This window comes from Callithrix jacchus, chromosome 12, assembly GCF_049354715.1.
Source record: "Callithrix jacchus isolate 240 chromosome 12, calJac240_pri, whole genome shotgun sequence".
Taxonomy (NCBI): domain Eukaryota; kingdom Metazoa; phylum Chordata; class Mammalia; order Primates; family Cebidae; genus Callithrix; species Callithrix jacchus.
The window spans coordinates 36,819,713-36,827,292 of NC_133513.1; positions in this window are offsets into that span (position 1 = coordinate 36,819,713).

A 7,580-nucleotide genomic window follows, 5' to 3' on the forward strand; every position below is an offset into this window, starting at 1 on the left:
ACCTTTTTTCCAAGTTCTTAGTTTCTTTACATTGGGTTAGAACAAGTTCCTTTAACTCCCAGAAGTTTCTTATCATCCACCTTTTAAAGCCTACTTCAGATAATGGAACACAGTCCTTTTCCATCAGGGCTTGTTCCGTTACTGATGAGTCCTTTTCCATCAGGGCTTGTTCCGTTGCTGATGGGTTCTGATTTTGAGTATACTTGGCCTTCTTAGGCTGTTTTTTTCCCTTCATTGTAGATGAACCACCGTTCTAATTAGGTTTCTTAGTCGACGTCTGACTTATTGATTCCCAGTGCTGGGATCCGAGCAACCCACTGTGGCAGCCTAAATAGCACCGATAAGACTGATGGTGCTCTTCTGCCCGGGAATCTCTGGTCTGGCTTCCCTCTTGAGTCCGCAACAAGCAGCTCTGATTTCCTGGAGCTCCAAACTCCGGTCAGTAGGGAAAGCAGTCCCGTTGGCTCTGCATGAAGAGCTGCTGCACTGAGACGCCGGCAAAACCGCTGCGGCAGCCACAAGAGTCGCGCTGGCGACCTGTGGGGCTCCTCCACTGGGAATCGGCTAATCGGTGAGTGACGAAAATTCGTCTAAAGATGTGGCATCATCTCGTTCTCTGAGCTTTCACTGGGAGCTACAATCCTGAGCTGTTAGTGGTCGGCCATCTTCGAAGTGCTGTGTTGATTCTACAGCTTTTCTAAGATGTTTGAGATTCTCTTTTAGACTAAGCAAAATTCTCATTATGGAATGTAGCCCCAACCAATTTATAATTGAATCTCTATTTGTTCTGATGATGATTCTAAAATAGTACTGATATGTTTAAGAAGTTGGAGATTTTTAATTTACTTTAAGAATTAGCTCAGCTGTTTAACTGGAGTTTTAATCCTGTGATATGTGTACTGGATTCATGACCCTTTATGCAGCGTTTTTAGTTATGTGATGTTTGGCAGAATGACAATAAGGTTTTTTCCATTTTGGCTTCAGAAGGACACGAATAGTGTGTGTACTGTAACTCCTAGTCCTAACCACTTTTAAAACCAGCATCTTTTTTCGTACACGTTGGTAGTGTTTGTCTGGGTACCTCAATAGTAGCTTGTGTAATGTTGATGAATATCTGTATCTTATGGCCAAACAACCTATTTCTGTGTTTTGAGGAGGTCGGGCAAAAAACACTAAATGACAATTTGAGAAAGGCATATTGCTTCCAGATTGTGATGTGTGTGGGAAAATACTCTCACAGTGAAAAGCTTGATGATTTACTGTAAGGAGGTGCCAGTAGCTTATCAAAACTAATTTGTACAGACTAATACTGGATAAAAAGTAAAATAAAAGTAGGAATGGCAAGGACTCTGTTACAAAACAAAATCTGTACCATAAAGCGTGAAAAAGGAAGTTGGCAATAAAAAAAAAATCAATTACATGGAGGACAAACTACATGGGCTGTCTGAGACAGTGGAATGAATATCTAAGTGGAATATAATGAGAGAAAATAAAATAGATATCAATAATGAAAATCCAGTTTATGACTGCATGGCATTCTACTTACAAAAGCTAAAAGAAATGTGGCGAAAAAAATCATCACCTGGAGGAAAGCTTTTGAGCTTATAATAGGAAATCTGTACTTTTCCAATACAATGGATCATCCTGTGAATAGAAATTTGTATGCAGATACACTTTGCCCAAATGTCTTAATTTCAGTGATGAAGAATAACTGCCCAAAATCACCCTGTAGGAAGAAAGAAAAATCACAAGAAAAATATTTAGAAAAAGTCTTCCAGAGATTTTAGAAAATTCTTCTGACATTGAGCAATAGAGAATACTACAGGGAGTCTTGTACATTTTTTTTGGGGAAAGATACAGATATTCAAAATTTGTATTTCCAGCATATAAGAAAGACGTGTTTGGTTGTCCAAGACCCATGTGCCTTTCTCAGGAAACTTAAGGTAGAGTAAGAAATACATCAAAGGCAAATATTTAAGAATAGGGAGATTATGATGCAAAATGCCCATAGTGGGCAGATGCAGTGGCTCATGCCTGTAATTCTAGCACTTTGAGAGGCTGAGGCAGGTGGATCACTTGAGATCAGGGGTTTGAGACCAGCCAGGCCAACATGGTGAAACCCCATATCCACTAAACATACAAAACTTAGCTGAGTGTGGTGGTGGATGCCTGTAATCCTAGCTACTTGGGAAGCTGAGGCAGGAGAATCACTTGAACTGGGAAGGGGGAAGTTGCTGTGAGTAGATATCATGCTACTGCACTCCAGCTTGGGCGACAGAAGGAGACTCTGCCTCTAAAAAAATATTACCAGTTCCACACATAGAGCCAGATATTAGTTTTGTAAATAGTCAAACTTGTTTGTAAAAATATTAAAATATATTAAATCAGAAGGGACATGACATTTAAATAGTAAAGTAATAAAAATCATTCTGGCATAAGTAAAAGAATAAAAGCATGCAAACCATTTTCATCTAAGGGGGGTCAAAAATTATTAAATTTTCTTGAATTTGACAATTTAGAGAAAACAAAGAAAGATGTATGTTTTGGAAAATCTTAAAGAATACCAAAAGTAAATTAGAAACAGGATATGTGCTTCCAAATCACTGAAGAAAATAAAAGCAAAGGAGCCATCCTTAAAAAAATCACAAAAGAAACAGTAAAAGCTTACTAAAGTAGAAAGCATGAAATGAGATGATAGAATTAAGAACAATATATATTAAGTCACTCAGCTTAAATTAAGAATCAGAATCAACTACAGTTAACACGAAAAAAAACACTTAAAAAGATATGGAATCATGCCAGACAAAGCTATGAACCAGTACCCTCCCCACCGCTGCTCACAAGCAGCTCCTCTCCAACAAGGCCACTTTCGTGGAAAGTAGAATTCGGTGAAAGAAAAAATTAACAAACATGAGGAAAGTTATATTACTGGGGAAAGGTACAATTAGCAATAAAGAAATAATAAGAATAAACTTATATGTGTTAAATAAGACACCAGGAAAAGTAAAGCAAGAGTTCCTAGGAAGCTTGGAGATGAAGTACATATTTATAAAACTTCCCTCCTGGGATGCCCTCCGTGAACAAAAAGACCCCAATACAGAGAAAGAGTTGGTCACTGGTGAAGCAAAGAAGCAACTCAACTCCTATAGTGAATGGAAGAGTATGTACTGAATGCAGCAAGTTTGAGACCACATGAGAAGAGGCTACTAAGGCCAGCCGAGCATCTCTCCTAATGCAGGGGAAAAGGGCCCTTGGAGGTGAGAGATGATGATAGCCTTACAAACAGCTTTCAAGTTGGAGAGAAAGTTCTGTGTTATGGATGGCTTGGGGTTCATATTCACTGCATAAAAGAAATCAGGGCCAGGTGTGGTGGCTCACGCCTGTAATCCCAGCATTTTGGGAGGTCAAGACAGGCGGATCACCTGAAGTCAGGAGTTTGAGACCAGCCTGGCCAACATGGCAAAACCCCATCTCTACTAAAAATACAAAAATTAGCCAGGTATGGTGGTGGGTGCCTGTAGTCCCAGCTACCTGGGAGGCTGAGGCAGGAGATTTGCTTGAACTTGGGAGGCAAAGGTTGCAGTGAGCTGAGATCATGCCATTGCACTCCAGCCCAGGCAACAGAGCAAGACTCTTGTCTCAAAAAAAAAAAAAGAAAGAAAGAAAGAAAAGAAAAGTAAAAAGGAATCAGGAAGTCTTGACTGAAGGGGAGACCACATGGCCCTTCCATTTAGGTTTTCTCTAATCAGGAGGAGTGACTGGGGATGGAGCAAAAGAGAAATGGGGAAAATGCCCTGGGAGTCGGCTTTGCATCTGCAGATGCAAGTCCAATGAGCAGAAATCACTTGGCATAGACCCATCCAACGTTTTCTCAAGAAGTCATTTTTCCCGTTTGCTGACATTACATCATTAGCATTACAGGTGCTTACTAGTTGACCTGCTTGCCCAAGAGCAGACATGACCAAAATTGGAAGAGAGAATTTCCTGCAACACACACATGCACACCCTCCGCCTGCCACAGAAGCCAATGGTAGGGGCAGAGGGTTCAGCCACCGGAATGGGAAAGGCTCCCAGATGATGTGGGTGTCCACAGCCAGGGGCTTCGTTTTGCCCCACCTGCCTTTATGTGGAGATCCTCCAGGGTCCACGCATTGGCAGCATCCTGCCACTAGGAAAACTCTGGAAGGAGCAGCCTGGAAGCCGCACTGCTCATCGGTTTCTACAAAGGTAGTATGGGCAGCTATGCAGGAGGAGAATCAGAGGCAGGGATGTCCAGAGACTGCCGGCCCTGCCTGTAGGAATTGAAGTCCTTGTGGCTGGGAGTTTCTAAGCAGAGGCTGGGCTGCTGCTTGTTGGGGATTTCCTCTTCTTGAGCTTACATTTTGCAGGGACTAGGAAGAAGGGAGTAGGAGGAGATGAACGCGGCAAAAGCACATGACGCCCCGATTGATGTCAGGTAGGAAGCACCCCTTGCTCCTCCACCCTGGGTGAAAGCACAGGCCCAAGCCCTTTCCCACCTGTGCTGGGGCAGGAGCCCAGGAGCCTGGGTGGTCCCGGCTCCCTGGGCCCTGGACGTCCGCTGTTCAGGGTAAATTTGCAGCTGCTGAACCCTAAAGCCGCGGGGCAGGGCTCCGACAGGCTTTTGCGCCTCCCTTCCCGTCAGCATGTAGGGCTGATGGGAAAGGAACTGTTTATTTTCTTTTGTTTTTATATTCCTGGGTTAGCTTTACCGCTACAGAAAAGTAAGGCAAAGGCCCCGCAGTCACGGAGGGTGCCTGTGCAAAGCGTGAACATGCGCCGAGTTTAAAAGCAGACGTTTGAGGCAGCGCTGCTTCTTGGTGACCCGCGTGCCCTGGCCGGCCAGGCCTCTGAGCCTGAGACCCCTGGTGTTTCTCTTAGGTCCCACGAAAGCACGTGTGAAGAGCAGAGCTACGTTTTCTCAAGAAGTCATTTTTCCCGTTCCCCAGCATCACACCATCAGCATTGCAGGGGCCACCTGCACCTCGGATTTTGATTCTGCTGCTCGCGGGAAACCTGTAGTGTTGCGGCCACTCTGTGGGTGTCTCCTCTCCCTCCCCGCGCTACCCGTCACCCCCCTCCACCTCGGACTCTCGGGCCTGGGCTCTCTGCTGACACACACCGGCATGGTGCCCTGGCTGGCATCTGCTCTGCTTGGCTGGTGCCCGCCTTGCCAGGGGAAGTGGTAATGTAAATGCCTCCCTTTCCTGGCACCAGCCCCTAGCCTCTCCCTCCCCTTTCTACAGCTGTGTCCTAGTTCTCCACTGCTGCCAGGCGCCTTCTGTGAAAGCCTTCCTCAAGGCAAAGTCCCCCGAGCCCTGGGCCTGGGTTTGCCCTGCTCATGAGGCTCTTCTGAACATCCCGGTCACTCCCATGCCAGCCTCCACTTTTCCCTTCTTGCCTCAGTTTCAGTGGCTTCCTTCCTTGGCCCTCGGCTTTGGGCCGACTCCAGCATTCCCAGCTTGCCTCCATCTCCCATGGACGGTTCTAAAGAGCTCCTCAGACACCACGTGAACTCTGCAGGAGTAAGGAAGATGCCTAACTGAGCCCTACGGCCCCAACCCACTTGGGAGGTGCAAATACACTGGCTTTTCTCCTTAGCCCTTTCTCCCACCCTTTTCCTCAGGTCCCTTGTGAGGTGGAAGGCTCTCAACCAGTATCTATAGCGCAGACTCCCCTAAACAGGGACCTGCTGCTCCTCAGTCTCTCCTGTGAGGCGGGCCACAGCCTCTGCAGGCTCAGGAAGCTCAGCAGGCCCAGCCTCTCCAAGCAGAAGCCATGCAGCTCAGCCCACCTGGGGCTGGCTGTGTCTCTCCTGCCTTCCTCACCCAGGCCAAGGGCAGCAAAGCCAGTATCTCACACCCCTTTTTCTCCCATCCTTTTCCTGCACCCCCACTTCCCACCATGAGGCCCCTACAGTATCCACCTTGATACCTCTTGTACTGTCCCACTGCCCATCAGCCCCAAATCTCATAACCTAGGTGGCCTCTGAATTTACTAAAATTATTTCTTACAACGACTGGAGGACTCCCAGTTGCGTGTAACCATTCTTCTCAGGCTGAGCTACACGGCCCCCCAGGCCACTTCCCTGGTTCCAGGGCACAAAAAGACTCCTGGGAGATGTGATGTGTTATTCTGGAGCATCAATTTTACTTGAAGCTCAGAACTATTTTTAAATATTAAAACAAATATCAACCTATTTACAGAGTAGAAGATAAAATTGGAATCTTTAAAAATATTTAAAAGAAATTATATGCGCAGGGGTTCCCTTTTGGCTATGACCTAAGGGTTTGAGATCAGGCTCCTTAAAGAGTTTGAAAGTTAAGGGAGATCATTCTGTCCAGAGCAACACAGCATTCCAGTGTGACCTGCTCGGCCCTCTGAGGTGTGGCCTCTCCACGTGTCTGATCTTATTTCTCAGCAGTTTTCTCAAAGCCTGTGCTCTGGCCACACTTCATGCATCGCACATGCACTTGGTGTTCATGGAGTTTCCTCTGGCAAGGTTGCTCTTGCCCCCTCCCTTTCCAGGTGACGTGCACATGTCCCACTAGGTTCAACAACACAGTTTCTTCCTCTCTGAATCCTCTATTCTTTCCTCCCTAAATGGAATAAAATCAGTTCCTCCCTCTCATGTCCCCAGTGTCCCTCTCTCTCTCCCAGCTTCCCAATGCATTCATTTGGAAAAAGTCAATGCTTTGGCTTCTGTGTCATAAGCGCTGTGGAGGAATTCTTTCCCAACTGTGCACATTCTGTGGTTGGGGAAAACCAGCTCCCAGCTAAGGCACCTCCCTGCCTGCACAGTCCCCCAGTGGTAACTCTATGTACAAATGTCACACCTGACTTAAGTGGCCTTGGGTCTCCCTCTCCATCACAGTGCTGGGGTCCACATTTAGGGTTAAACCCTGAGATGATCATTTCCTGGTTGTGTTCCTGGGAACTGACCCCAGAGAAACCCCAGTCAGGGCTTGCCAGGGGGACCTGCCCTTCTATGACAAACTCAGACTTGCTGCTGGGGGTCCTCTCCCCATCATCTCACTTGTTTTCACTGTGCTTTCTTCTTTGGATTTGGGAAACCCCTCAACAAGACCTCTTTCATCTTCCTCTAGAAAAGAGGTTTGGGAATCTGCCTCCCTTCCTAGAACCTACCCCCATCTCTAACCCACAAAGGTGCTGACTCAACTCAAGTTGGTTGGACAGATAAAGAGATCATTGCAGGCAGCCCCAGAGAACCTCCCTCTTTCAAGTTCCTTCCCAGGAAAGGCTGCTCTTGGGGTCATGGTGTTATCCTTCCTTGCTAGCTTGAACAAATGGAAAAAATGTTTGTACTAGTCACGGAAAGAATAATTCAAACATTTACGAAGAGCTCCAGACTGAGAAGGTAATTCCCACTTATTCCTGGCCAGTGTGACGCGAGGAGTGTTATCCCAGAAGACCAAGGTGACCAACTGCACGTGCGTACCTAATTCCCAACTGCACGTGCGTACCTGATTCCCAACTGCACGTGCGTACCTGATTCCCAACTGCACGTGCGTACCTGATTCCCAACTGCACGTGCGTACCTG